Source organism: Protopterus annectens, chromosome 9.part0 (genome assembly GCF_019279795.1).
Source record: "Protopterus annectens isolate FY-2018-M chromosome 9.part0, PAN1.0, whole genome shotgun sequence".
Classification (NCBI taxonomy): Eukaryota; Metazoa; Chordata; order Ceratodontiformes; family Protopteridae; genus Protopterus; species Protopterus annectens.
Genome location: NC_056743.1, coordinates 54614582 through 54632554, shown reverse-complemented (window position 1 = coordinate 54632554; position 17973 = coordinate 54614582). Strand labels below are relative to the sequence as shown.

At 40.7% G+C, this 17973-nt stretch overlaps 1 protein-coding gene across 1 annotated transcript in view; it reads right to left on the bottom strand.

Moving 5' to 3' along the window:
• Nucleotides 1–17973, bottom strand: part of LOC122810494 (neuron navigator 2-like) — a 2968645-nt gene that overhangs the window by 2107498 nt on the left and 843174 nt on the right. The window lies entirely within an intron of this gene.

Genomic DNA, 17973 nt, shown 5'->3' with positions numbered 1-17973 from the left:
TGCACCCTAACCCTAACTCACTTAACCCACCCCTAACCCACAGTCCCTCACTATCGCACACTTACCTTGCTCCCTAACCTCTACTAAATCCACACTTTTGCACACACTTCATTTGTCCGGTTTTTTTTCGTCATTTAGATTTTCGTCCTCCCCGTCCCGTCCGATTCGTTGCCACACTGGCGCGAGATTTTAAAGGTGACCCATATATATATATATATATATATATATATATATATATATATATATATATACACACATATGGTTTCACTTCATAATCACGAATTGCTGAAATCTTGAATTTCAGCATTTTGAGACCATGAAGCTGAAACTGCAGAATGCCGAAAGTGCATAAGAGCAAATTTGAATATCTCAAATCCGCGCTTATGCATTTCCGGTATGTTATGTGAAGTGTTTGTCTGCTATGGTGCCTGAGATTGCAGGTGAGTGAGTGTTTGTGTTTTTGTACATTGTATGTATGGGTAAGGGTAGGGAGGTGTAAGTGTGAGTGTTGGATTTGTTGGTGTTTGTGTATGTGTGATGTGTATTTGTGTGTGTGTGTGTGTGTGTGTGTGTGTGTGTGTGTGTGTGTGTGTGTGTGTGTGTGTATGTGTGTGTGCGAGCGAGTGTAGAATGCCGTGGTGTGATTGTTTTTTTTTTTCATTACGTGCGATCTCGTAGTTTGTATATATAAGTAGGGGGGTGGGGGGGCGCGGCCCCCCACATGGAGAGTGCATGGGGGCTTGTCCCCCTTCTTACATGTAGTGTAGGGTTGTGTGGTTTGTGTGCTGTAGGTAGAATGGTGTATGTGTTATGTGGTGTATGTTGCATGTATATTTGTGACTGTGTGAGTCGTGATAGTGGGTTTCGGGATTCTGAATGGTTCAGCTTTATAGTATAGAAATACTGAAATTCGAGATTTCAGTATTTCAAGATTATGAAGTGGAACCATATATATATATATATATATATACATATATATATATATATATATATATATATATCTATATATATATATATATATATATATATATATATATATATATATATATCTATATAAAATTATATGATTCTTCAAACCCAGCTGTCCTGTGTGACGGCCATCCATTTATCCCCAACTTCTCCAGAGGGAAGCAGCCAGACTAGCCTTCAGGTACATTGAGGTTTGTTACCCTACTGGTGTAGGAAAATTTAACTCTCGAGCTTCAGCTTCCTGAGGTTCAGCCTGGTGCTGATCGGAGTTCCTCCTCAGCAAATCACTGTCAGTGAGTTGTACTAGCAGTAATGCTCTTTTTGGGAGAACGTCTCCCTTCTTCAAATTGGTGGGACTATGCAGCTGGTATATCTAAGTTTGGAGGAGTGGGGGACTTACCCTTCTGCAAAAATCACTTAAAAAAGTTTTTTTTTCATCAAATGCAATTTGAGGATGCTGATCTTCAATGCATTCACTTTTGTCTACTCTAAATGGAAATATTGAAGTTGCCTCTCTGAAAAAGGATTTCTGAATCTGTGGTTTTGTGGACCACCTCTGCTGCTATGGTGGCATTCATTAAAGAGGCCAGCTTTGCCTTGGCTAGCCCTGTCAGAAGAACTGTCAAAGGGCTGACACTGGGCCTTCATGATTCATATAATTTGGATTCCTTTTGATTCCTTTATAGGAGCATTTGGAAGTCTCAAACTGTACACCTAGGGCAGACAACATCCTTCTGTCCTTTTTACTCTTTTGTAGTTTTAATTTCACTCCAAACAGCAAGGAACCAAAATAAAGGATGTTGATGAAGGATGTTGTAAACTTTTCATCAACGTTGCGAAGGCGTGGCATCTCACGGATGTGCTGCAGCTGCAGGTTTTGCTGCTTCCTCAGCTGCATTGTGTAGAAATTTCATGAAGGGAGTGAATATATTCAGAATCAAGGCCATAACTTGTCTCCTGGACTCAGGAAAGGCTGGCTTTCTCAAAGAGTCCAAAGCTTGTTGTACTTTATCTCACAATTTATGTGTATAATGCAATTTAAAAACCTCAGGGTAATTGTTTCTAAGTCATAGGCATGCTTCCCTAGCCTGTTCACTGTACAAGGTTCCTTATTTGGTGGGTGAACAGCCACTGTATCCTCTAACAGCTCTCTCTTAGTGGTTTCCGCTACAACAATAGAGTCCACCAGGGGGATCTTACTCCAGTGCTGCCTATTCTTAGGAGTTATTTTTCCCTACCATGGCCTCTTGGTTATCAAATCAATCAGATGGTCTGCAGAGCTACAACCCAGGATTTAGAGGGTACAATCCAGAAAGCCTCAAAAATACTTCTTCATCCTATGAAGGCAGGTTGGTAGGCCAAGATACTCTCTGCCATATCAATTTGAGGATTTTGCCAAAATTTGCATCTTCTGGAGGGGGCTTTGGGTAACCCTCTCTAACATTCAAATCCATGTTTGAAGTAAGACACTCCATGGGAGAGTTAATATGTCTCCTCTTATGTGTCACCTTCCTCTGAATCCGTTGGGCGGTTTTCACAATTTCCACAGAACTCTGCCTAAGCCTGTTCAGAAGGCTGCTTGAGGGCTTTAGGTCTGCTCAGTCCATGGGATAAATGACAAGAGAGCTAAAGTTGTAACTGAAGGGTATCAGGGAATGCAGCCTCTGCTAATGGAGCTTCTGGGGCCTTCCTAGTAAAGGAGGCCATCCTTCTCATAAAAAACATGAAAGGCCGTCCACAGTCTGTCAGCACTAGGGACCCTCGAACTGGTGCAGACTCTGTCTCCACTGAAGTTGACGTCAACTACACAGAAGACAGAAGCACTGACACCAAAGACCCGGACAACACTGGGATCAAGTCAGAGCTACCACCTCAAATGTAGAAGATTCTGACACCAAAAACAGCAGTGAGTAAATTCGTACCAAGGAAAGTGCTGAAGGCCAGGCATTGAGCACCCAGCACAGAGACTCTATTAACATCAAGAGTCTCACTGTTGAGTGAGTCAGATGTAAGATAGTTGGTACCATGGCCTCTGCAGACACAGGTACCAAGCTAACAGCCTCCAGGTTTGCTATTAGGGGATTACAAAACTTGGATTGGGCAAGGAGCTAGTAAAGTAGAATGTAGGCCAATCAGAGCTGCCCTATAAACAAAGTGGGATGGGACGACACCCATTTCAATCTTATCCTTCAAAAATGCCATCATTATTCGACCCATTCCATTGCAGAGGCACTCTGGATGGACATGATAGACATGATTCCACTTTCTGACCCCAAAATGAGGTCAGAAAGACTAAGGGTAGTGGAGTCTCTGTCTTCATTAAGGACAGGCACACCTCCAGACTGGTTTGCCAGCATGATGCACTGGAATTACTCCAGGTGCAACTGACAGTTGGCAAGACACCCAGCCAAGTTATAGCCAGGTATAGACCCCCCTCCAAGACTCAGGACACCCACTCCTCCTACCTGGACCTACTTGACTCCATCAAGGTACCCCCTAACACCCTGAACCTTGATGACTTCAACTACTCCACCATAGACTGGGTGAACTATTCCTGCACTAATACAGTCACCCAATGATTCCTTGACTTTATCAGTTCTAATGCACTAGATCAGCTCGTCTCATCCCCCACAAGTGGAGATAACATTCTGGACTTGGTTCTCACCAACATGGGTGACCACTGCACCACTCTCATAGTATGTTCTTACCTGGTGATATCAAATCATCGGTCTGTCTGAGTCAAAGTTTCTATCCCACCCAACCCTCCCAGCCGTAACCAGGCAAAAAAGTTCTCAAAAGCTGACTTCAACCCTCTAAGGGAGGGTATCAGTAGCTTCACACCACCGCCCCCCTCAGAGAATGCAGACAAATATGCTGAACAGTATGCCAGTGCAGTATACAAGCACCTGTACAGCTGCATGGACTCAGACATACCCAACAGAACTAAAACCTGCTCCTCAAGGAAACATAAACATGTCTGGTGGACATCCTCTATCAACAGACTTTACAACAAAAGAAATAAACTGTTGGTTGTCCAAGGTTAAAAAGCAGCAAATTCCAAACTGGAAAACCTCCCTCCTCAACCTCAACAAGCGAATTAGATCACTTATTCAAATTATGAATTGAAACTAGCCTCCGAAACAAAGGTAAACCACAAAGCCTTCTTCAGTTACATCAGGAACCTCCATGGCAAAGCCCAGGTTTGTTCCGACTTAGTACTTAACGGTACCACTTACACTGACTCTGTTGACTTAGCCAACCTGCTAGCTGATAACTTAATCGCAAACTTCACCCACCTATTCCCCCCACAAAGGCCCATTCAACATCCCTGATACTTGTCCCACACCTCACACTCCATAGATCAAGTGTTAAAGGTCCTATCCAGGGCAAAGAACACCGCTTCCATGGGACCTGATAGTATCCCAGGCTGCATTCTGCACCATATCCAGCAAGAACTAGCTTCACCACTGAACACCCTATTCAACCACAGCCTAATTGCAGGCTTCATGCTGGCAGAGTGGGGAACTGCCATTGTCATCCCTGTGCATAAAGGTGGTGCTAATACTAACCTGGGAAACTATCGCCCCATTAGCTTGACAAGTCTGATCTGTAAAGCCATGGAGCATATTATTATGAATCTCATAAACAAGGACATAGGCAATCTCCAAGCACTTGACCCAACCAATTCGGATTTGTCAGGGGCAGATCTTGCCTGTTGAACCTGCTTGACTACTTTGAGACTGTCACCAAGGGCCTGGATGAGGGAAATTCAGTACATACAGCTTGCCTTGACTTGGCCAAGGCCTTTGACACAATCACCCACTCAGGCATCATTAAAAAGCTAACACAACTTGGTGTAAATCCTTATCTCATCAGGTGGGTGGCCAACTGTCTCACCGATAGAACCTATAAGGTCAAAATAGGCAATACCACCTCCAACAGCAGACTTGTCACTAGTGGTGTTCCCCAGGGATCTGTCCTGAGACCCCTATTATTTGGCATCTACTTCTCAGAGGCCCAGGCAAAGACAAAGGGCCTGTGACTGACCAAGTTTGTGGATGATTGTAAGTTAGGTGTTGTCACTGACTCCCGAAATGATGTTAACATACTGCAAGAGGGTCTCACAGCAACAAATGACTGGTGCCAAAGTCATGGCCTTAAGTTAAACGCAAAAAAATGTATTATCATACCATTCAGCAAAAATGCAGCCCCTACTGATTACCACATTGACAGCAACCCCCTAAGCACACAACCTGTTGTGAAAGACCTGGGTACTCAGGTTGACAACAATCTCACATTCGACCATCATGTAGCGGCAGTGGTCAGAAAAGCCTTTTACTTGGTTTATCTCATGAGTAAAGGGATTGGATCCAGAAAAAAGGAGGTTATTACCTTTCTGTACTCCTCACTCATTGGCCTGTAATTGAGTATAATGCCCTATTTGGTATGTACCTCTCCAAATGCTTGCACCAACTGGAAAGGCCACAGAAATACCTCACAAAGAGAATTCATGGCCTCCAACACCTGTCCTATCTGGACAGGCTCAAATCACTGTTGCTCTACTTGGTATCATACAGATTGCTCAGAGGTGATCTGTGTCTCGCCTTCAAGGCAATATTGGACCCTGACCTACCAGAGATGCTCCATATCTGTAAGTCTAACCCCTCGCACATTACTCACTCAAAAGGCCTAAATCTAATATGCAACATCAACAAAACTTGCTGGAGAGACAGGTTTGTCTTCCAGAGGCTGCCCCACCTCTGGAACAGACTTCCCATACGTGTCAAACAGAGTACCTTGCTGACCCTCTTCAAGTGCAACCTTGACGAGTGGATGGGAAACCACAAATTTGTCCCAGGGATTGCACCTTTGTCCCTCACTGACAGGGTCGACAGGTGCTGACTGAGGTTTCTTTTTGGGGGATAAACTCTTGGCTAGGTTTGTAAGGGCCCCAGGACTATTAGCCTAGTAACCTCCTATGATCCTATGCTCCTATGGAGGAGGATTTTGATGGAGGGGTGGCAATATAAACATCTGGACAACTGTCACTCTGAAGAGTGCCTACTCAAGGTCTTCTTTGCTGAATTATCAGAACTTTATTTTTATTTTATTTATTTTGCTTTTTTTTTACTGGGTTAGTCTGACAGGATTTAATCAAAAAACATTTTCAGTGGAGGCTTGGGAAAAAAACTTCAATGTATTACAAACATATTTAAATAGACATTCAGTAATATCCATGAATGGACATTAAATAATAGAAATCATGACACCAAAGCTGCTTCAGAAGACAATACAGAGGATCTGTTTTGGAAACTTGTGGTGCAGAGACACCACCTTGTCCATCTGGTTTTCATTTCTTCACATCTTTTTCTTTCTCCTTTTTCTTACACTTTTCATTTCTGTCTTTATGGCTTGTGGTTCCCCTTAGAGTTTTCTGGAAGCCTTTTAATATTAGCGTATTCTTTCAACTCTAAAGAATGAATGAGGGTCAAAGGTCTTGCAAATGGGGCAATCCATTTTAAGAGGCTCCGACCCCTGGCACACCATACAGACTTTATTGAACTGAATTTTGTGGCCATACTTGGCACACTTTTTGAAGTCCTTTTTTACAATAAAACATCTAGTGTCAATACGCTCACAAAATAGTGGCAAAAGACACAGTACAAAAATCAGTAACAGCAACAAGGGCAGATAGGTAGCTAGAAGAAAAATTAGTATAAGTAATTCTTACAGATAATTATTAAATATAACTAATAATAACTACCTTTTGTTAAGGAGAAACAGTGATAAACCAGCAAACTATCAAAACAAGAATAAGCAAATAAAGGGACAAGGCTTCCAACCCCATCACTGGGGAAGGAGCTGAAGTAAAGAAATGTTTTTAAGTAATAAAGGAGAGAAAAATCCAAACCAGAAGTAATAAGGCTAAAGACAGCTACGAAATAGTTTAATTCAAAAAAGAAGAAATAACTGGATTAGCTGAGTCATGATTACCTCCACTTTTGAAAGCTACAATCTAGAGCTGAAGTAGGGTTGGGTACAGGTGCATTATGGGAGTTTTGAAGGAGCCTGATGCTTGAAGCAGCAGCTTGAGAGTCCAGGTCAGATCCAGTACATGGCCATAGTACCATAAGTTGGAATGGACCGACAATGAAATAGGATAATTTTCTTCTGATATAATCAGTACCATTGCCCTGTACCAATTGCATCGACTTATTTATTAATTTATATTAGAAAAGTATAAATATGTGACTGTTTTCCCTTATGCTTACCACTGAAGTAATTGCCAATTCCATCTCATCCTTAAATGCACTTCATATTCTTGTCATAAAACATTTATTCTCCATACAGGAATGCATTTCACTATGACATGCTCATATTATACCCCAACTCCCCCACAATTATGGAACTTCATTTATTTAAATTTATATGATTATAACATATGTTATATGATTTCTGTTACTGCAAAAATAACACAATCTGTTAATTTTTTTGATACTGAAATGTACTTTTAGATACTGCAACAAAAGCTACGTTGTGTCTCCTCACTTCTTGAGTGTCTCTATCCGCTACTTCATTGCTGGGTGCTACTCTGAATAGTCTTGGAAACATTAAATTTAAATTCAATTAGGATAACACATTATTCTGACAAACATCACTGTCCATAACATTCACATATCTATTTCTCTATAGAGTTCATCCAAATCTGCACCACATTAAATTCTCAGTTCACGGCACACTGTCTTATTTCAGCTACATACTACATAACAGCTTCACTGGCCTTCTGCCAGCAATGACCAAAATGAATTCTTTTCACTGTTATCAACAACCTAGCTTCAAAATGTCCTTTTAACATTTCGGTAATTTGTAGTTTTTCTCATTTGGGCTGTTTGGTTGCACCAGGATCTTAAGTAGATCATACCGGGAAACATTTATAAGACTGACTAATGTCACAACATGCTTATTTTTATGAATGTCATCTGCCAGGAAAACTTACTCACTTCTCTGATATATATATATATATATATATATATATATATATATATATATATATATTAACTAACTAACTGTTAATTAACCAGTGCTACTTAAAATTCATCAGTTCTTCCCAGATGAATACCTCAGGAATACTTTACTACCTTGTCACATTTCTCTTGTTATGTAATGTACTGAGAAAGAAAATATGAGAAGACTAGCCATATTCCTTATGTGTATCTGAACACAGAGCTCATGCTCAGAAGCAGTTTATACTACAGTCATGCTTGCTTTAATAGAAACTCAATGCTGAGAGAATTCTAAATGGCTGTCTCACTATTACCAGATTAATATCTTCCACGGTGGGGCAGTGGTTAGGGTTGTCGCCTTACAGCAAGAAATTCTCCCATTTGATTCTCGGCTGGAGCGCCTTCTGTGTGGAGTCTGTAAGTCCTCCCCGCAGTCGAATGACATTTATAGACATGCAGGTACGTACGTGCGTGAATGGGTGTGCCATCTTTGAAGGTTGGATGTTGGACTGGCAACTTGGCACCATAAAAATCCACTGCCAATCATTAGCGGACTGACATTCCACTGTGGAGACCCCTAACCGGGAAAAGCTGAAAGAAAGTTTATCTGCCTATTGCTATATGCACACATATACAAACTTTTTTTTTCTAAAATCTTGGAGCTGTTCACACATTTGCAATAAGAAAATAGATATTGGACCTCAGCACATTTCTGGTCAACAAATGAATAAATATCCACGTTTGTATGTGTGTCTGTGTGTGTGTGTGATTGCACATATGAATTACCTGTTTTTCACTGTATACATTCTCAAACACTACATTACAGTTATTTCTGAAAATGCGCATATCTTCAAATTCAGATTTTATTTCATATTAATTATACTGAAGACTTTTTATATGCTGACTTTCTCTTTTTAATTCCATATTGTAATTGGACTGTTTGTGTTACTGTAACTCTTTAATAACTCATTAACTCTTTCTAGTATTGCACCTACAACATACATTTTCTGTAATAGGGGATCTCCTCACACATATCTGATAAACTGGGCCACTTCCAAAGAGAACTAACCTAAAAAGTAAAACAAAACACACACACACACACACACACACACACACACACACACACACACACACACACACACACACACACACACACAAAACAATAAAAAAAAACAGATCCTTGTAGTGATGTACCATTTCCCACTTTAGAGGTTAAGATGTCTCTCCCCTTTCACACATTCAGACCTGAAAATGAAGGTGGGAAAACCAAAGGAGGCAGTGTATCAATATTCATTAAAAATAAATACACCTCCGGACTGGTTAAACAGTATGACTCCCTGGAGACAGTTCAGATGCAAATCACTGCTGGTACGACACCTATTCAAGTCATTGCCAGTTACAGGACCCCTCCATGAATCAGGACACCCACTCTGCCTATTTGGATCTACTTGACTCTATCTAGATACATCCAAACACCATGGTTTTGGGTGACTTTAACTACCCATCCATTGACTCATTTGCCCAAAGGTTCCTCAACTTCATTAAATCTAATGCCCTGGACCAGCTGATTGACAGCCTTACAAGGGGTGCCAACATCCTAGATCTGGTCCTCACCAATATGGGGGAACCACTGTAGAACCCCCACAGTAAGGTCCTCCCTGGTGAGTTCTGACCACAAATCGGTCTCATTCAAAGTAATTATCTCACCTAACCCACCTCAGTAGCAACTAAACTAAAAAACGTCTCCAAAGCAGATTATAACCTCTTACAGAATGGTATAAACAGCTTCATTGTCCTCCCTCAGATGGAACTGTCAACTATGCTAAGCTCTACACCAAAGCGTTATACAAACACCTGTATAACTGCACTGACTTGGCCATAATTGATAGGACTACAACCAGCTCCTCAAGGAAGAACAAATCTGCCTGGTGGATTGCTGTCTAAGAGTAAGAGGGAGTGAGCCCTCCTAAATTGGAAACATTCCCTCCTCAGGTTAAACAAGAAAATAAGAGTTCTTCTGAAGTCCTCTGAAGCGAACATGAGCCCAAATTAGCTTCCTTAACAAAGGATAACCACAAGGCATTCTATAGTTACATCCGTAAACTAAAAAGAAAGACCCAGATTTGTGCAGAACCGGTAATTAATGATACCACATATACTGAGCCTGTGGACATCTAACCCATTGGCTGACAGATTCTTGAAAAATTCACTCCCCTGTCCCCATCACATGTACACCATGACATCCCTACCACCTGTCCCCTACCTTATATCTCTAAATAGCAGGTGATAAATACCCTCCCTAAGGCCAAAAATGCAGCATCTATGGGACCTGATAACATCCCAGGCTGTGTCCTACATGGACATGATTTAGCAACATCATTGGGTACTTTTTTCAGTCATAGTCTAAGTACCGGCTTCATACCAGCTGAATGGAAAACAGACACTGTTATTTCCTTGCACAAAGATGGTGCTTCCACTGACCCTGGGAACTACAGACCTATTAGCTTAACTAGCCTTATCTGGAAGGCCATAGAGCAAATCATCATGGACCTTATCAGCAAAGATATAGGTAATCTCCAAACACTTGACCCTACTCAGTTTGGATTTGTTAAAGGGAGATCATTCCTGTTAAACCTGGTGGACTTCTTTGAGACAGTCACCAAGGCCCTGGAAGAGGGGAAATCTGTGCATATAGCCTACCTGGACCTAGCCAAGCATTTGATTCTATCGCCCATTCAGGCATCATTGATAAACTCACCCAACTAGGCATCAACCCTTATATTGTTAGATGTGCCACTAACTGGCTCACTGATAGAACTAATATAGTCAAAATAGGGGACTCCACCTCCAACAGCAGACCTGCAACCAGTGGTGTTCCACAGGGAATCAGTCCTGAGACTTCTACTGTTTGGAATCTATTTCTCCAAAGTACAAGGAAAAATGAAAGGTCTGTGGTGGACAAAGTTTGCTGATGACCTCAAACTGGGAGTGGTCATAGAATCTCCAAATGATGTCAGCATCCTACAAGAGGGTCTTACACAAACAAATGATTGTTGCCAAAATCATGGCCTTAATTCCCAGTGCAAAAAAATGTACTATCCTTCCTTTCAGTAAAAGCGATGTTCCTGCTAATTACCACATTAATAGCAACACCTTATATATGCACTCATTGGTGAGAGACCTGGGCACACAGACTGATAGCAACCTTACCTTTGATCACCATGTCTCCACAGTGGTAAGAAGGGCAGTCTATATTGCTCATCTTATAATTAAAGGCAATGCTTCCAGAATTCTTCTTCTTTTGGCTTTTCCCAGTTAGGGGTCACCACAGTGGATCATCTGTCTGCTCATGATTGGCACTGGAGTTTTACGGTGTCGATTTGCCAGCCCGGTGCCCAACCTTCCACAGAAGGCACACACATGCACACACTCACACCTAGGGCCAATTTAGAGTGTCCAATCCACCTATTGCATGTCTTTGGGATGTGGGAGGAAACCGGAGCACCCGGAGGAAACCCACGTGACCATAGGGAGGACATGCAGAATCCACACAGAAGACAACTCCAGCCGAGAATCAAACCGGAGTACCTCTTGCTGTGAGATGGCAACGCTAACTGCTGCACCACAGTGGCCGCCCAAGGGCATTGCTTCCAGAATAAAAGAAGTTATTACCTCCCTGTACGCTTCCCTCATCAGGCCAATAATTGAGTACAATGACCCTTTTGGTATGTACCTTTCTAAGCACCTGCAGAAACTGAAGAACCCACAAAGGTTCTTCTCAAGGAAAATTCAAGATCTTCAGTATCTGTCCTATGGGAATTGTCTGAAATCACTGCCATTTTATTCTGTTTCATACAGATTACTCAGAAGTGATCTCTGCCTCACATATAAGGCAATTTCTGACTCTGTGTTAATGGGAATGCTTCATATCCAAAAGTCAAATGGTACACGGGTTACTTGCTCTGAAGACCTTAACCTGGTATGTGACATTAATAAAACCTGCTGGAGGGACAGATTTGTCTCCCAGAGGTTACCACATCTTTGGAAAAGACTTCCACGTCATGTCAAACGGAGCACCTCATTGGACCTCTTCAAATGCAATCTGGTCGATTGGATGGGTGACCGTAAATTCACCCTGGGGGTTCCACCTGTGTCCCCCTTGGACAGGGGCAATAGGTGCTGATCGTGGAAATAAAGGTAAGAACTTGGCTAGGTTTGTAAGGACCTTAGGGCCATTAGCCTAGTAACTTTCTATGATTCTATCAGCTTATGATCCCACCCTTAAGGAAAAACACTGAACCACAGGGAAACTGGTACTTCATGAGCATCAAAGTTGCTGACTGAACCTCATTAAAATCAGGAAAAAAGAGCCATGAACTGTAGTCAATCCCTTTTTAAACTTCAGGGTAATCAAGCACTTTTAACTTGTTTAGAAATCAAAACTACTTTATTGAAAAATAAAAGATATTAAATAGATCATGACTTTTGCCATTAACAGAGATTCATCAGACCTACTCTGTTTTCATGGCAGTGGCTTAATTTAAACATATATATATATATATATATATATATATATATATATATATATACACACACACACACACACACACACACACACACACACACACACACACACACACACACGGTTTACTTTCATAATGTTGAAAAGCACTTTTTCGACTGTGCACTTACTCGAAACGCAATGCAGAAAACATCACCTTGTGAAACATCAAAACTGTGAAACTGTCACTTTAAAAAAGTTGACACTCAGGAATATCAAGTTTGTCCAAAACTAACTCGACTTCTGAATTTCTCCATGAACTTTTTGCAGGGGGGCAAGCTCCCTGTACCCCCATGTGGGTGACTGCACTCCTACACCCCCTGCTACTTATATATACAAACTCCAAGATCACACTCCAGTGAGGGAAAGGGTACAGTTCCTGATCCCCACTATAGTGTGACCTCCCCTCAAAATGATGAATTCAGAACAGTGAATGCAGACTAGCATTTGCTATTGTGAATTCTTCATTTTTTGTTTTGCGAAAATGAAGTTTTGCACAGCTACTTTCGCACATATGTGCATAGATCATATCAGCAATGACACAGCGAAGGTAAACCATACACACACACATGCACACACGCACACACACACACACACACACACACACACACACACACACACACACACACACACACACACACACACATATGTCTGTCTATGTGCCTTAAGTGCAACCCTGATCTTTATAAAAATTCCCCTGGGGATTCTATATTCAACCCTGATAATATAGGCCTTTCCTGATATTATGGACCTTTCCTGACATTATAGACCATTCCCGATAGTATACTTATTTTTTGTTTTGTTCTGTAAAACAAACACATTTATACCACCTTTGTCACTTAAACATCAGTGTCAAGACACAAATATTTACTACCACTCAGCTCTGTGAAACAACATTCTTTTCCCATTCCAGTACTGCCACCTTTTTTTTTTGCGCATTGCTTTCTCAATGGGATTTCAGTGAAGAAACCATTCTCAGACATCTGCAGTCTACAACCATATTGAACCTGGCATGCAGTGGTGAATAAAGACTGAATGGGCCACCCTAATCTGGCTATTTCTTTACTTAGTGGATAAGAACAGGCTACTTAACCAGCAGATTTTTCCATTCCTGGTATTATGTTACGTGTGTCACACCTTCCCTGCAGTCTCTTCAGGGGGCTGTTCCCACCATCTATCCTGTTCTGTGAAATAATGCTGTTCACACTGTATCTTCATACTGCATTTTCCTATTCATATTTGTGTCTTCTTTTAAGATGTTTTTTTCACCTGTACTATGTAGACACATTTCCCTTCAGATTTACAGGTTCATAGGCTCATAGATTAGTACTAGGCTAAATGCCCTTGTGGGCCATTTTAAGCCTAGCCAATTGCCCCATGTGAGAATCAAACCCTGCACCTTGTGTCTGTAAGGTAAACACCTTAACCATTATGCCAACCTCCCAGTGGTGACTACATATATATATATATATATATATATATATATATATATATATTAAATATAGGTTCTTAGGTTCATGCTAGGCTATCTGCCCTGGGGCATTTATAAGCCTAGCCAGAGTATGTTTGGCTTTCGCCACCCATTTTAAATTAATTTTGCTATGCCCTTTTTCGAGGTTAGTATACTGTGCCTCTGTCTAACAGTGACACAGAAGTGATACCCGGGGTAAACCTACGATCTCCCATCACTTCATCAAGATTCCACTTGAAGAGAGTCAATGAGGGGACTCTGCCTAACCTGGACTGGGATTTTATTCCAGAGTGAAGGGAGCCTCTGGGTTATGAATCTGTCCCTCCAGCATGTCCTATTTATTTCAGTGCTGAGGTTCAAGTCTCTCCAGCGCGTAGCTTGATGGGATTTGGATTTTCTGAGGTGCAGCATGTCTATTAATTCCGGGTTGGACATGGCTTTATACGTCAGGGACAGATCGCCTCTGAGCAGGCGGTATGCCACTGAGTAGAGCTGGAGTTTCTTTAACCGGGCAGCATATGGCATCTGTTTGAGCCCTTTGATCCTCTTGGTGAGGTACTTTTGGGGTCTTTCCCGTTGCTGCAGGTGTCTGGTAAGGTACATCCCAAAAGGGGCATTGTACTCAATTATGGGCCTGATGAGGGATGAGTAAAGAGGCACGATGACCTCCCCTGATCTAGATGTGAATCCCTTCATGATTAGGTGGGCTATATAAAATGTTTTTCTAACCAGTTTGGCCACGTGGTTGTCAAATGAGAGATTGCTATCAACTTGGGTCCTCAGGTCCCTAATTACTTCTTCTGTACTTATATATATATATATATATATACACACACACACACACACACACACACACACACACACACACATATATATATATATATATATATATATATATGGTTTACCAACATAATGTTGAATGCTAAATGGTTGAAACTGAATTGGTTGAACACACTATATTAAATGATCAAAATGTTGAAATAAAATTAATCTAAATGCACAATGTTGAAAGTATCGAATTTGCCCATTTCTGCACTGTAGTGCGATCTCGGAGTTGATATTTAAGTGGGGGGGGGGGGGGCGTAGCACCCCTGCAAAATAGTAGGGTTGCTCTCATTGCTTTTTCAATGAAATGATTGTAGACATTTTGATAATTCAATGTTTTGGGTTGAGATGTTATTTTTCAACCAAATGACTATTAGACATTATGAAATTCAAAATTATGTCAGTAAACCACACACACACACACACACACACACACACACACACACACACACATATATATATATATATATATATATATATATATATATATATATATATATATATGATTTTCCCCCCTCCTTTGCCTCCTTTCTTTAGATTTACATATGTTTAATTTTCCAGTAGGGAGGAAGGTGCCCCAGAATAAAATCACCAATAAAACAACAGAAGCACCAAAAAGGGCACGGAAGGCCAGAACCAAAACGAACCGTTCTGGTCTTCCTTGCCCTTTTTTGGTGCTTCTATATGTTTAACTTTACCTGTCTTCTTCATGTGCCTTTTTGTGCAAATATGCACCACTTTAGTTGCCTCCCTGTCAGCTGCCTCTGTGCTGTGTGCCCTTATCCACACGAGATTTCCGGAGACCTGCCTACTCAGATATAATAATATCTTATTTTTCGATGCTAGTAACATTTCTTTTGTACTCTACTATTTCATAGCTTTCTGTATGACTCTCCTAATTTAACTATTTTCCTTTATATAATTTGAATGGCTGCATCAAGAATCACCCCGTTATGTGCACATGCTAATGTTTCCTCTCCACGTGTGTGTTCTTTCCCAAGTTTGATACTTTTTTAAATGAATTTAAGTTGCTACATCTTGGTCATTTTTTCCCAGTGACATACACTAAACCCTCATCATTTGTATGTTAACATTGTTCATAACTTTGTGTCAATGCAAATAAGCTCTTCCCTTTAGTCTTTTTTCAAAGTCACCTATAAAGGCACTGAAAAACTCCCACCTTCAGGAAGTTTATCATCCTCTTTACTGTAACACTTTCTGTCTTTTGCCTACCTCATGCAAGTACCCATGACCCACTTTAGGTATTTCAAGCTCCTCATTAGCCTCTTGGGTCATAACCTATCAAATGCCTCCATAGGCTGCCACACCCACAGTCCACTTCTGGTTAAATACTGCTGATTTGCATTTAAAGAACGTAACTACATTCACCTGGCATGATTTTCATTTTGTGAACATGTGTTGTAGATCCCGTGCCACTCTGGTTTGCATATATTTCCAAACTCCTTTCAGTTCAACAAAGAGCCTTAACAGAAAAAGTCCTTTCAATATAATATACAGCTTCATTGTACTGCATGACATCTGGATGAGTCATTCTTAAATGAAAAAAATGAACAATACTTAAGAAACCTCATGTTTGGAAAACTTTTAATACATAAAGTCCTGCAAAAATAAATCCATAAGAAAGACATGAAAATTTTAAATATCTAGAGAACTGCGCATTGTGAAAAAAAATAGCAGTTAAAACTCTTTTATCTTTTTGTTTTTTGGCTGAAGTACTAGTTTTCCCCTCATCAGTCAATTGTATTCTGCTGTCAACAAACAGCATGGCTGTTTTTATCTTTGGACCCACCCTGTACTACAATCAGCTCATGGGACTGTACTACAGAATCCACTGTAACAAATCTTAAAGCCAGCATTCCTGTTGCCTGTTGTAACTGTGCCATAATGTCTCTTTCTAAGGTCTCATCTTCCACACAAGAATGACATTTTATTTAAATTTTGTTTTTAAGACTTTAGAAAGAAGTAAGGATGCAACTCTCAAAAACAGTGGAAAAACATAGAAAAAACAAAAGGCGCATCTTAAATACATGCATTTGTTTTCCAAGAAGGTACAGTAATAAATGTAGGCTTACTACAACAGTATAATTCTAGGAAAACAAATCAAAACAGATGATTTTTTTGCAATGTTTTTTTTCCTCTGTAGCTGACTATTAATGGACCCTAGTGTCTGTCCTCATTTACTTGGACTATCTATAACTTTGCCTTTGCCAGACTTACTTCACTCAGGGTCAGAGCAGATCAGGAGATACAGGCATTACAGGTCCCTCTTATACTGCTGCTGTTTTGTCTAAATTTTATTCTCCATCTATGCACTCTCTAGTAAATCTCCATGAATGGGGTGTGCAATGGGCAGACAGTGGTGAACTAACCCTCACTTCTGCTAAGGGCTGATGACAGCAAGCCTCCCCATTCACCCACCTTCTTCACAGTTGTTTTCCCAGTCTCTGCCAGGGACACGTAACAGAGTTAGGTGTCCCCTCCCAAGAGTGGCGCCAGTACCACCCAGGATGACACATGGTAACACTAAACCATATGCTACAGTTTTCCATGTAACAGCTACAAGCAGGTCCTAATTTGAGCATGTAGTGAAGGAACAAGTCATCTATCTGAAGCATGCATTACCTACCCACCTACCCATTTCAAGATAACACAAATTTGTACAGAGCATTAGCTGTGCAGGCGTTCCTCTTCGGCCAACTTTAAAATAACTAAACATTAACAGTATACATATAACAAAGGAAGCCAAACATCAAAGCATACCCTTGTCTGGGAAAAAAAACAGAGGCATGGTGTTTGTCACAGCACAAAGATACATCACATTTAATAAGTTAACAGCATTCAGAATGCAAATTATGATTTTCTAAAAACCTAAAAATACATAACAAACCCACCAAAGACTGATTAAAACCGTAACAAACCTACTTCATCTCTGTTGTCACAGGCTATCTGTTAAGCCGCTCTTGTTTTAGGCTGAATCACCAGGAACAGTCTTTTTTCAGTTTGTATTTATTTTCTCATTGATATTTAATGTAAATTTGCTTTTAGTAATGAATAACATGTACAGGTAGGATATTTTAAACATTTGTTCATAACTTTATGTCAATGCAAACCAACTGGTGTCC